The 13,573-nt window shown below is 28.0% G+C and overlaps 1 protein-coding gene across 3 annotated transcripts in view; it reads left to right on the top strand.

Moving 5' to 3' along the window:
• Positions 1-13,573, top strand: part of LOC107449163 (EGFR adapter protein) — a 198,626-nt gene that overhangs the window by 62,830 nt on the left and 122,223 nt on the right. For 2 of the 3 annotated variants that reach the window (XM_043039494.2, XM_071182391.1), the window contains exon 2: positions 4,223-4,294. The exons of the other annotated variant lie outside the window; for it this stretch is intronic. The gene's annotated coding sequence lies outside the window, so the exon portion shown is untranslated. The remainder of the gene's footprint in view (positions 1-4,222; positions 4,295-13,573) is intronic. 3 annotated transcript variants of the gene reach the window in all.

The raw sequence follows: 13,573 nt of genomic DNA, 5'->3' as shown, positions 1-13,573 counted from the left end.
TGCCAACTCAATTTTGCAATTAACAGTTTTTGATAGATAGTTAAATAGTTTACAGTTGCCTGATTTTAAATTTTTGTAAATTATTTTTATTTCATTGCAATAAACGTTAAAAGAAATTTTTATCGTCCTCCAAATCAGTTTTAATCAATTTAAACTACATTAAAATTAAATTTTAAAAAAAATATAAAAATATGTAGAAATAAGTTTTTTTAAATTACTTACTCAAAACCGCAAACCGCATCATTTTATTGTATTTAAAATGGGAGGAAAAATTAATAGAAATTCAAAAAATAATCAAGCCCTATTTTTCCTTATCCAATAAGGTGACCACCCCCCCCTTTTATCTCCTACTTTTTTAAAAAGGTATTGTGCTATATAATAATACTAAATCATCAAAAATTTGCTAATTTCAACAAAAAAAAATCAAGAAAAGGCAAATTAAAAACTTAATCTAAAATTCAAGATGGCAAGGGTAGAGGCCTCTTGATAGATTTCACTTTTCCTCACTTAAATATTTATTCATGGCTCCTAGTAAGTGTAATCTTTGACTTCAGTCTTAACAAAAATTATATTAATTTTAATCATCGCGGCACATATCGTAATAAAATTGAAAAGGTAATTTATTACTAAATATTCAATAGTCATAATTAAATTTATAAGTTGGCTGTTTAGTTGAAATCAGAACTTCGATCCTGGTCTTTAAAAAGAGAAAAATCAGAGTCACCCACAAAGTGGCTAGAGTTTAATTACCACTTCCACTTATCAGAAGTGCGATGTGTACGTGAAATCATCAAACGCAAACACAAAGGGTTCGCTGCCTTTGAGCACTCATTAATTCCATCCCGACAACCGATTGGTGCCTCAAACAATTGACTGCGTCCACACGTATTTGGAATATTCATGAACTTCCCCAAGGGCCCTCTTAATTTCCGGTGAACTTTCACCAAACGGAAGTGACTTGGAAATTGAGGAAGTACCCCCAGAATACTTGTCCTCAAGTTTCTGTCCGCCAAAGAAGAAAGATAGAGGCGTGAGAAATTCTTCAAAAAATGTCCTTTAAAGAATATTCAAACAACTTGGCGTATCGATGTTAAGATTCTTCACCCTTAAGGGAGTTCTTGATCATCGCTAATTGGTACAAACCGCTATTGAATTCCCAGTTGCTGTTTGCCAAGTGATACCAGCAATCTAATAGTTTGGCGGGAGAAATGGCGATAATTTGACCGGATTAGAGCCGCTGCGTAACTCATTAGCATTTTCTATGATGTTGGAATTTTTCTTGCTGTGAAAACTGTTAGAAGCTAGGGAATTTTGTTTCGAGGGAGGACACTTATTTATTTTTGTTTTTGGTTGTTAAATCATTCACTGAGACGAGGATTTATGGTTCTTTGTGAGTATTAATCATAATTTTTAAATGAGCATGAAAACAAATTTCTTAAAGAGATTTAAATTAAAGCCACAACGATGCTAACATAGCAAAATATTTGAAAGAAATTAGTTTGATTATGATATTAAACATGCTTATATATTTTGATAAATGTTGCTTTATTAGAAAAGAATTTTAATTAACAGATATCATTTAAGAACTATTTTTAAATTCCGAGGAAGTTTCAAAAACTAGAGATGCTCGCTGTTGCCCTACAACCCCCAAAATCATGATGCGACTTTACCGGAATCACTTCGTGATCTCAATATGTATTACTCACTTTTCTGTTATCATAATTATTCACAAAAGAGAAATTGCTGGCTACTTCAGTGAAACATTATTTTATTTAATGTGAAGTTTAATAAATCTTTAGAGAGAAGAATAAAAACATTTTTGAGCTACGTGAAGATACGAAACTTTTTAGGATGAAAAAGAAACTTTTATAAATGGCTTCAAAATTAGCAGCAGCAAAGTAACATTTTAAGAATATAACTTTCATCAAACTAAATGCTAAAAATAAGTTACTGCACCCCATTACTTTTTCTAAGGCAATTTTCACTAACAAATCATTTGTTTAGTTTTTTTACATAAAATAAAACGATGTACTTTTCTCTTTTTTAAACCATTTGAGTTTTGTTCATGCGTAAAATCGAACGAAAGTTTAGATGATTTAAAAAGTCATTTATACTTTGGTTATTACATTAATATTTGTGTATTTTTTGCCCATTACCCAAAACCTATTTTTTGGTTACTTTCCTTCATTTTGAATGCAATATCTCTAAATATTTTAGCTCGAATTACTTCGAATTTTTCATAAATGTTTTCTAATGTTCATTAATGTCTAGGGAATAGACTACGGACTAGTTGATTAAACTATTATTTTATATTTTTAAGCTAAAATAAAAATAACTAATTGTAATATTCGGTCTTTTCAGAAAATAAGTTACAATATTTGCTGTAAAATATCTCGTAAATTATATTATCTCTAATGCGTAGTCTGTCAATGAAGTTTAGTTCTTATGAGTAAAACAAGAATAATGCAAAAATAATACATTTCAATAAATCTATGTGATTTTGACTAGAGGTCAATTTTTTGACCAGTTTTCACCCCATATTTTCTGAAATAATGTTTTTTTTTTAATTTTTTATACAATTTTTTAATGTGTAATACTCACATAAATCGAAATTTAAAAAAATTCTAAAGTAAAGATTTCTATATTAAAAATTATTAAATATTACTTATGAAGCTATCCAGCTACCTTAACTATGTGATTCGTTTATTAAAACTTCTTTAATAAAAGGATTAAAATTTCTGGGCATACATATTACTAAAGAATTTCATATTTTCAAAATATAATAACATTCTTGACTTAGAAAATCAATATCGCATTAGTTTATGGATAGGTGGTACGTTTTTAAGAATATTAATATTGTAACATACGAATTGAGTTTGATATATATGTACTATATATAATGAAGGTTATGTATAAAGCTATTGAAAGTAATGCCAAACATGATAATTAAGCTTACATAATTAAATGCTAGAGATATTTCAAATCAAAAATAATATATTCAACGTAATGATCTTATTAGCATTATATACCAACTGGAACCAAAAAAGCAGCAGAACCGCAGGGAAAAAAACGGTGATAGAAATATGAAGAATCAGTTAAAAAATTTAGACATATGCAAGTCTATACCACAATGCAAAATTATACATAGCAAAAGCATTTGCTGGATAGTTGTTGGTATGGTATATAAGTAGGTACTTTATACGTCATTCTAGAGCTGCAGAATGGTTTGCCGGCGACTGTCTCGGAAGCAACTCTGAGGATGATCCGGAGACATGCCATCCCAATTTCGATCCTCCGCAAAGAGGACCTCATATGTGAGGCCACTTCTTCAATTTAGACATAGATCTGAAGAGAAAGGAAATTTTCTCCAGATCCCTGTACCCATGATACTGCTCAGCGACCGACCACAGGACTTTCAAAGATTTCATGAGCACATATACCGCAACTATTCTGTGGTCTTAACGGAGTCGAGGATAAAACCTCTGTTCCTTCGAACCGAAATACGATACTCTAACCAACCGCTGGGGTTGTTGATATGTATTCAGAAGTTTTTCCGCGGTGTTGTTCTCTTGCTTACTGAATGGAACTCTTACATCTAATATATATAGAGATTTGCAAGAAGAAGCTTTAAAATTGCCCAGATAGATTAAGTTAGCAAAAGTGAAAGATACCGGAGTAAGTTACTACTTGGCGAAGTTACTCTTAAACTTCGCTTTCTTACTCCACGTTATAAATATGTTAACTGTGAACAGCATTTTCTCCACCAGCTAAAGGACTCCTGTTAATTACACCAAAATTGCGCAAATTAATTAATCTTTAAATTCGTAATGAAAATCATCTCTAACTTAATGTGCAATTCCTTTGCAAAACGTTCTTCAAAAAAATAATTCCACGGTAAAAAAATTTTTTTTTTATTAAAACACAAATTAGGCAGCACATAATAGCTAAAATAACCTGATAAGAGTTTTAGAATTCTAGTGGCTACTGGATATAACTCAGCAATACATAATACATTCTGAGTGGGTTGAATTATTTAATTAATTATAAAATGAAATTTTAAATAGTTTATGTTCTCTTATAATTTTCTATTTAAAATTATTTTATTTAAATAAATACATTTCATCAATTATTCATAAAAAAAATTATTATTTATTTTAAGCATTATGTATTTTAACAAATAAGGTTATTCTTTTAAATGATTGCTTATTTTTTTTTCTTTCAGAAGAATAAACCGTATCAGATTACATGACATCATTTATGTTATGTTACTGAAGAAAATTTTTGGAATTAGCAGGTCAGTTTAATTAAAATACATTATTCACATAATTAATTGTTATCTTTTCATCTTCAGAAATATCATTATAAGACATTATTATCATTTATTATATTGAAAAATATCGATAACAAATTAAGTAAGATGCTGTTTTTAATAAAATTCAATTACAGAATTTAGGAGAAAAATTTTTAATATTTTATTATTTCATATTCCAAATTTATGTTCATTTAATGACATTTGATTTGAAATTTTAAAACATAAAACCATAAAAAAGCCAACAAATGTTTTTAAGAACTTCAATGTAATGCTACGCATGTTAAGTTCGTATACTTTGTATACTATTTTTCAGAAATATAAATGTTAACTTCAAATGGCTACTTTAACAATTAAAAAAATGTTGCTAAATTTTCCATTATTGACATAATATCTGTTTCCAGACCAGAAAAACTGAAAGTGATTATGTGGATATGGGTTACTCCCCACAACACATGTCATTGACAGGTTACGCCATGACCAGCTGGTCTAATTCCCCCTACAGCAAATGTATCAGTTGATGATAGTATATTTTTTCCTTAAACAAAAATTCATTAGATTAATAACCAAAGCAATATAAAATCTATGTAATAGCTTTTTAAGATCTACTTATGGTTTGAATTCTTAGTTTATCTACTAAATGATATTTTATGTAGAAAAAAGAGAAAGGAATAATTTAAATTGTAAAAACAAAACCCATTTGTTTAAAAAATGTTTTTTTTTTTTGCTGTTAGAAATGACAAAAAAAATAGTATAAAACTTTTTATCAGCAACAAACAATTATAAGCATATTAATATAGAAAAAAATTTTATCACCTCATTGTTTATAAAAAAAACTACTATTATATTTTACATTTAACATTAAATACAATGATATTTTACAACATTGTTCACTCAAAATTAACGTATGGTATTATTTGAAAAAAATTTATTTAGTACATAGCGAAGCAAATTTTGGTAAAATTACCGTACGGTATGGTAATGATATTTCAGGTTAAAAAAAAATTAAATAAACAATTCTGGTTATAAAAACTGAAGTATACGGAATTAAAAATATTTATTTGATAATTTTTCTGTTCATTTGGTAACGATTTGCCGGAAATTCTGATTTTTAAAATAATAGTTCTTATTACAGCACATGTAATAAAATACAAAACTAAAAAGTAAATTAAACAGAATTAATTGTCTTTATGTCATGCTCTAAGAAATAATGATAAAATTACTATATTTTACCACATATTATAAAACCATATTTTATTGTTACCAAACCATATTTTATTATTACCATTACCAAAGTGCTTCGGTATAAATTACCGAGCTTTTTGCTGTCCCCATAGAGCCAAAAGCACTTTCAGTTTTACCTTATTCTTGTAGTTTTGATCATGCTTTTTCTAGTAGTGTAAAGTAAAAACTAATCAGGTATATATTTTTATTTGTATGCCAGACGATGATTCTGTTTATCCTATTTTCCCAGGAGTAAGCGAGCAGCCTATATTCTTCCTGAAAACAATATTTCAAGGTTTCAGACTTTTAAAGCAGCTAGGCTGATAAGGCTTGAGTATTGTTGTTAACAGTCTGTAGAATATTATTTATAAAATGAAATATTATTTTTAAGAATAAAAATTTAATATGATATAAAATATTGTGTGATATATCATGTGAATTAAATATTTAATGATATTCAACGAAGCTCACAAATTAAGTACATAATAGTTTAAATAGTTAGCTATTTTAAGCTATATTATCTATAACTTACATAAATATAGTTTAAAGATATAGATAAGCTAAATAAATTTATCTATAAAAATAGTTATATAAGCTATATAGCTTATAAAATAATTTAACTATATTTACCCATTATAATATACCTTTTAAAAAAATTTCTAACTAAGAAAATATTTATTAAAAATCATTGAGTAATACCAGTATTTGTAAAATATTTTTGAGTCCTAAGTAATGTAGCTGGGAGGTAACTTATTAAATATTAATAAATCAGATCACAGAAGCTTCTCATTTTTTTTCAAAACGTGGATTTCTTTATTTTGACATTTTGTAGATCATTTATAATCAGCATGACAGCATAAAGTACACTATCTTGAGATGGACAAAACCAAACATCATGAATTACAGTTACAAAGTCACACAGTCATAAAATAGCATAGTATTAGCAAAATGTTTTTTTTAAGTAGTTTGTTGATAGAGATTTTTCTTATAGTTATTGTTTGTACATACTTAATTCATATTAAATGCTAAAATTAGAAGTGAAACGTTTTCAGATCATTCCTTTATTCATTATATCCAATATTTTAAACGTACTGAATAAAAAGTAAAAAAGACTTAAGTAAAAAAGAGCTTAGTTTATTTCATCTCATTTTAGCTGTATCCAATATCTACTGTGTATCTGGTTAAACTGCGGATTAAACTATAAATTATATTTGTGAGCAATTTTTATTACAAAAACAATTTATGAAAATGTTTTATAGTGATTTTGCCACCGTTTGCATAAAAATACATCTAAATTTAGGATATTTTCAAGCTGTTGCATTTAATTTCATAACAAACCGATGAATTTTAGAACTAATTTTATCTATTTTGAGAAATATCGACGAAACATTTATTTGCTACGTTTCCTCTATAAGCTTTTATACATGACTCCCTATTAGATGTCATAATTTTTTTTTTCTTTTACTTCATTTTCCAAGAAAAATATACAAAACATGTCATATTTTTTTTTAATTTATCCTTTCTTTTTTTAAAAATTGAATGTGGTTTGAGATTGCTTTGAATCTTTTATATGTGCTCTAGTATCGTACGGCTTGGAAGATATTTTCTAATTAACTGGAATTTAAATTTCTTATTTCCTCCAATTAATATTTTTTTCGAAATTGTTTTAAACATTACTGTATCATAGAGGCTTAGTTTTTTAACTGAATGAAACTTAACATAATGAGGCATTTCTTACGGCGAGAAAAAAGTGTGGTCAAAGCAACCAGAATATGATAAAATTTACTGTGTTTTGATAAAATATGATTAAATTTACTCTATGGGAATACAAAAACGAGCGGTAATTTTTATCGCAGAGCTTATTTAGTTTGGTAAATGCAACAATAAATTATAACTTTATAATAAAAGATAAAATTTAGTAAATATGGTAAAATTTAGTAATTTTATTATGATACTATTAAGTACAGCAGTGTTTCCCAAAGTGTGGTACGCGTACCCCCAGGGGTACGGGAACAGTTTAGCGAGGGTACGCGTTCTTAAGCGAAATATCTAGCAACAAACGAAAATTTCAAAAACTTTTATTTAAAAACAAAGCTAGCCATGAAAATTTACGATTACGTATTTTTCTATTGGCTATTTTTTCAACCAGCTGTGATTTTCAACTTCTGTGCAATTTTTTTCTAGTAAAAAACACATTCATTTTTTTATTAGTGGTACACAGCGTTACGAAAAATTAAGAAAGGGTACACAAAAGTCATTAGTTTGGGAAACACTGAAGTACAGTATAAAAACCATTTATTCGTTTAAATTTACTTTTAAGTTTTGTATTTTTTACTAAATGTATAGTAATAAGAATTATATTTTTGAAACCCAGAGCTCCCTGTAAACTGTTAACATATGAACAGAAAAATTTCGAAATTGATATTTTAAATACCATATATTTTCGTTTATGACCACAATTATGTTGTTTTTTTTTTTGTATTTATATCCTAAAATACCATTACCATACAGTTCGATAATTTTGCCAGAGTTTTTTTCTCTCTGTGTAAAAAGCAAATGAATATTATTTTCATTTCAATTAATTTTAATGATTCGCAGAAGATATATTTCATTAAAATAATCATAAAACGTCGAAAAAATAAGCTTCATTTACCAGTCCATTCATCGTATAGCTTTTACAATCATTTATTTAATTTTTCTTACCACTTCTCCATAAAAATGAAGAGGAGATTATTCAAATATTTCTAAAGAGAAGTATTCTGGCTTCCAATATCTATCTAAAACATTGCCAAATGACTCATTATAATATCTCTCCCATTAAAACTAAAAACATTTGCGGATGCGTTTGGCTAAAATCGCTTAGCATATCAAAAAAGTGACAAAGAAGAAAAAAAATAGCGGTTGTGTACTCTAGTAGGGGAAAAAAACTATTTCTTCAGAAAAATAACGCTAGCAAAATTCCCCAGAGGGAGATTTGAGATAGGGAAGACGAAGTTGTTTATTTTTGTCATGTGGATATATGCATAACAATGACTTTTAATTTCCCACAAGATGTCATTAGGACCTGGTGGTTTTCCCTAAAGGGAGCATTTCACTTTAACAAGAACTTAAATGAACACAAGAAAGGCTTACTTTGAAGGAGAAAATGAGCTATAAATTTAATAAATACTTCTTGATTTATTTTTACGCAATGCATGGTAGCATTAAATTGTTTTTTAATTAGATGAAATCATGTTTTTCTTTTCATTTGTTGCCTCTAAAATTACGTTTGGTCTTTATAGAGTAGTGAAAACTACATTTTACACCTGTGTTTCCCAAACTTATGACTTTTGTGTGCCCTTTCTAAATTTTTCGTAGCGCTGTGTACCACTAATAAAAAAATGAATGTATTTTTTACTTAAAAAAATTGCACAAGAGTTAAAAATCACAACTGGCTGTTGACACCACTAATTATTAACTGTTGAATCTGCAAATAATAGTCAATAGAAAAATACGTAATCAGAAATTTTCACGGCTGGCTTTGTTTAAAAATAAATTTTTTTGAAATTTTCGTTTGTTGCAAGATATTTCGCATAAGAACGCGTACCCCCGCTGAACTGTTCCCCTACCTCTGGGGGAACGCGTACCACACTTTGGGAAACACTGCTTTACACCAATTTTTCAATGCTGTTTTCATCCCTATGATTTGTGCGGCCATCTGCCAATTACTGCAGAAATTACAAAATAACTGGGGGGGAAAACAATAAAAGGTTTTGTTTACATAAATGTGAAAAGATACTAACACTAGAGAACTATTTTCTCTTGTTCGTTATGCTTTCACACACTTGATAATTTCTCATCTAGTTCATTTGTAATTATAAGCACAATATTTATAAATTTGATTATTTATGAGAGCAGAAGGTCAAGTTTATAGCAAATTCTTGCAAAAATTTGAAACTAAATTAATTTTCTTTTATAAATCAACAGAATCAGACCTATCACTTTTTTTATAAGTGTGCTTTTCCTACATACAAATCCTTTTTTTTTAAGTAAGTTTAAAGTGTTTAATTTTATAAGACACCTGATTTATATTCCATTCTACTTTCAATCTTTATTACTGAACTTCATATAACTCCTTTCAAAAATATTCTCTTTCAATAAGCAATCCACGATTCTTTTTTTCTTCAAAAATAGACAACATAAATTTTTTAAAGAAAAATATCTATAAAGTAATGCTCGAAATATATCATGTCCCGAAACTACCATCATTCCCTTCTGCACTTTGCCACTTATATTCTCTGGGTGGGGACATGCAAGCGATTTTTGGGGTGTTTTGTATCGGATATTTGTGGATCTGTCGTTACATATCCCTCGTGAATATCATCTTTTCAAGCTCGTAGAGGGAGGGAAGACAAACAGTTCCCGTAGATGCGAGCATTTGTTTTATTCATGGGCCAGTTTAAGCGTTATTTTCCTTTCGATTCCATGCTTTGGCAATTCCGGTCTTCTTTTACGATCAGTGACGTCATTCTCGAAGAAAGGGGTTGTTGTCGCTGGAGTTCTCGGTTCTGAAAATGATTGGAAACGACATGTTGTTCGATGGACCAAATCGAGTTGAGATTGTTGTGGCTGATTTGAGAGTGATTCAGAAACGGTATTTTGTAAAGCTAAATGAGAGCAATCTAACGATACTCAGAAAGGAGATTTAAAGAACTTATTTCAAACCGTAGCAGTTTAGAATACTTTCTCTTTTTTTAAAAAAAAAAGTATATATATACGTAGGGATTTAGAATAATTCAGAAACATTTAAAAATAATTTTTAAAATCCAAATGCTAACAGAGTCACAGAACGTTTCATATATGTGATTAGCGATCTTACTCGTGTAATTTACGTATCTCCTATTCATGTACTTTTTTTTTAAAAAATTCAACAAACATTGAAAAAGAATAGTATATAGTATTTGTTACGTAAAAAAATTTTAAAAACCTTCTAAACTTATTTATTTACAACCCGTTTTTGGCATCGACTACTTAAGCGCTTTTATTAATACCGAAGGAATTTTAAACATTACAAGTATGAGGCAAAATTACACGTTTTGCCAATGGCCACAGGACAGCTAAATATGGCAAATAGTGATTATTATGAATGGTGATTCTGTAATGGCAAGTGGTGTCTGTTAATCGCTATTTTTTCGTCAAAAATGCACGTGCCTTTTATTATTTGTAAAAATTAAATATGAATTACTAAGATTACTTTATAATGCACAGAAATGTTCAAATGTTTTGTAATGTTCAGAAAATTATTTTATTTCAAGCGTGTTTCTTAAATTTTTTCGTGACTTTAAAAATGAATCTTATAATGCTTACAATATTTTGAAATATGCATCAAAAGAAATGTGTTACATTACTAATATTACTAGTTTTTTTTAATCGTTTTTAATTTTTTGAAAAGTGGCTACTGATTGAAATACTATAACTGATCTCTGACCAGCATCAATACTTCCAAGAGTTATGACGTATTTCAAAGCTTATTAAAATCAGGATTTATAGGTTTATAGTATTATGAAAAGTATATATTTTCTGGTAAGAGCGTTTAAAAATATTTCCAAAACACTAGTAAGAAAATTTTTACACGGCAAATGCATGCATAGAGAAAAAACATTTTGTATGAAGTATTTAAAAATAAATGCTATCATGAATGAAATCTCTGCAGTTACTTATCGTCAACACTTTTAGATTGTTCAAAATCCTTGAACGTTTATCAAAGTAACTATGCATTAAACTAGATCTAATGAAAAAGAAATTTCGTACAAAAAAAATTGCCTGTTTTGTGACTCATTTATACCACTTGAGTTATTGATGTAAGTTGTAACATAATTCATACCTGAAATTATATGAACGAAAAGTTTTGATTCATTCCTGGGAGTGATATATATAAACAAATCTCTGAAGTTTATAAATGCTGATTTTCAGGAAATATGATATACTTTAATTCAACTTTGAGAAAAAAGAATTGTCAGAACTACCATAACATACCAGTAAAATTTACCTTGTTTCCCTAGCTTTATAGGAAAATAACCGAATCTTAACCAAAGCGCTTTGATAAGGATTTGGATAAAATTAACAATCATATATATATGGACATAAAGTATTTAATAAAATTTGGCAATTTTATCATGATATCGTTGAGCATGGCATGAAAAACATTTATTTGATGAAATTTCATACTTTTCAGCCTTGAATTTTTTACAAAATGTGTAGTAATAAGAACTATGATTTTAAAAACTAAAAATTTCCATTTAACCGTTACTATATGATTATGATAAATTACCAACTGAATGGTTTAAATATCGTATATTTTTATTTTATTACCAGTATAAAGTTTTTTTTTTGCAAGAAATGTCATTACCAGAATTGTTTTCTCCGTGAAACCTGTTATAATCTTTGTTAATAGCATAGGTTTCGCAATTTTCCCATTCACCATACTTTTCTCCTCTTTGTTACCATGGTCTTGTTTTTCCCCATGCCAGTATATTCCAACTTCTTGTTGAAACGTACTACCGATTGAAAAAAGATTTGTCGTTCCTAGAGAAAGGGGTAAAATTGAGGAACCTTGTGGCTCATATACATACAAAGCTTGGTTATATATACATATATATATAAATATAGTTAAACGCTATAATGTATGGTTAAAAGCTATAAGAGGGAGTTATTTGTACTACCACGTCATCTGAAATGATCAATGTGATAGTACACTTTTATACTAAAAGTTGTATAACAAAGTTTTACTATACATAAATTACTTTTGAGATAATTTATTGGTAATAATTGTTTTTCTTAATATCTTTTTGTCAAATAATACGAAAAATATTTTATAATTAAAATTTTATATTAAAGAAAGTTACAGTATCTAAAAAAAGAAGCGACTTAGAACTTAAACTCGAATGATTACTTCCTTAATTGACACAATGAAAGAATAAAGTTAAAAATAACTACTTACATTGTTTGTTTAGAATGTTTCTATCCTTCGCACGAGTAGCTTTTTAATAATTCTTTCCTTTTTTCTTTTGAAATGACGATTATGATATTATAAAATACGTATTTCATAGAGAAAAGTTAAATTAAAAATCATACGTACATTTATAAAGTAAAATCTATTTAAATAGAGAGCTTTTCTTTTAATTAAAAATAATCGGAAATAATCCGATTTAATTCCTTTTTGAAATGTGATTGAGTGGAAAATGATACGGTACATTTTGTAGAAATAAACTTGTATAATTTTTTTCCTATTTACTGGAAATACATTCGGATTGTTATAGCTAAGAATAGGCAAGTCAAATAAATAAAGTACGCTATAACTCTGGGAGCATATTTCGCCTAGTGAAAGAATGCTTTATTTTTCATTTTTCAAAAACTTTGTGAAAAATATGAGATTAAGAATTTAGCGCTATAAATGTTTTGTCATTTCAAATAAAAAAGTAAATAGGTGCATAATTATAAACTTTGATCTTTCATTCTTAATTCTTATTTATTTATAATTTCAGGAAATTACACTCTTTGTAGAATCCACGCTGATTTCAGTTTGAATTTTTTAGAAAAAGGATTTCTCAAAATTGAACTAAACTGAAAAAAAAATAACTCCGAAACAAATATGGTCAAATTTTGAAAACCATTATTGAGTACAGTGGCATGCTCCAATATGAAGTTACAATGTATGCTGTTACAATACAATTTCGAGCATATCACATTATACTCAATAATGCAATAATAGCATTTCTGTTGAAAATAAAAGTATTCTGTAATAAAACCAAAATATACGGTATTTAAACCGTTCATATGGTAACGATTTATCGGAATTTCAGGTTTTCAAAATTATAGTTTTATTGCTGTGCATTTAGTTAAAAATACCAAACTAAAAAGTAAGTGAAACGGAATAAGTGGTTTTTTATGACATGCTCTCAGGTATCATGATAAATTACCAAGTTTCATCACATATTACGAAATCTTCTCTTATTTTTAATGTTACCAAAATCATTACTAAAACGCTTCGATAAAAATTTC

The sequence above is a fragment of the Parasteatoda tepidariorum genome, chromosome 1 (genome assembly GCF_043381705.1).
Source record: "Parasteatoda tepidariorum isolate YZ-2023 chromosome 1, CAS_Ptep_4.0, whole genome shotgun sequence".
Taxonomy (NCBI): Eukaryota; Metazoa; Arthropoda; class Arachnida; order Araneae; family Theridiidae; genus Parasteatoda; species Parasteatoda tepidariorum.
This window is presented reverse-complemented; position numbering and strand designations above follow the sequence as displayed.